The sequence below is a fragment of the Octopus bimaculoides genome, chromosome 1, assembly GCF_001194135.2.
Source record: "Octopus bimaculoides isolate UCB-OBI-ISO-001 chromosome 1, ASM119413v2, whole genome shotgun sequence".
Classification (NCBI taxonomy): domain Eukaryota; kingdom Metazoa; phylum Mollusca; class Cephalopoda; order Octopoda; family Octopodidae; genus Octopus; species Octopus bimaculoides.
Genome location: NC_068981.1, coordinates 181,466,551 through 181,467,406, shown reverse-complemented (window position 1 = coordinate 181,467,406; position 856 = coordinate 181,466,551).

Here is an 856-nt window from a genome sequence, read left to right as displayed (position 1 = left end):
TTGCATTCTCTTCTCAAGAACTCAAGTTCAACAATACTTTGCTCCAGGCGGGTTGGTACATATCCTGTTGCTCAAGTAATAATAGGTATAAAGCTGAAAGTGTATCATGGATACTGGATTTTCAAATCCCTTATCAGTGGTCCATAGGTGTGCTCTTTCTCTTGTGTTCTGATCCCACATTGGTCACCCGTGGGCATAATTTATACTAAAAAAAGCATACCTTTTTCTTGTGGTCCCAAACAACAATATCTGGCTGGTTGCTTTAATATATATGTATGCATGTATATGTGTGTGTGTGTGTGTGTACATATATACAAAAAATTAGAATATATACACACATATGTGTGTATTGACTGTTTGTCGTGTAATCTTGCTTGTGTTATTTGCAATTTTTTTATCTATCTATCTATCTATCTATCTGTATATCTATGTAGTTGTATGTGTGTGAATAAATAGATAGATAGATAGATAGATAGATAGATAGATAAAAAAATTGCAAATAACACGAGCAAGATTACACGACAAACAGTCAATCCACACATATGTGTGTATATATTCTAATTTTTTGTATATATGTACACACACACACACACACACACACACACATACACACACATACACACACACACACACATATACATGCATACATATATATTAAAGCAACCAGCCAGATATTGTTGTTTGGGACCACAAGAAAAAGGTATGCTTTTTTTAGTATAAATTATGCCCACGGGTGACCAATGTGGGATCAGAACACAAGAGAAAGAGCACACCTATGGACCACTGATAAGGGATTTGAAAATCCAGTATCCATGATACACTTTCAGCTTTATACCTATTATTACTTGAGCAACAG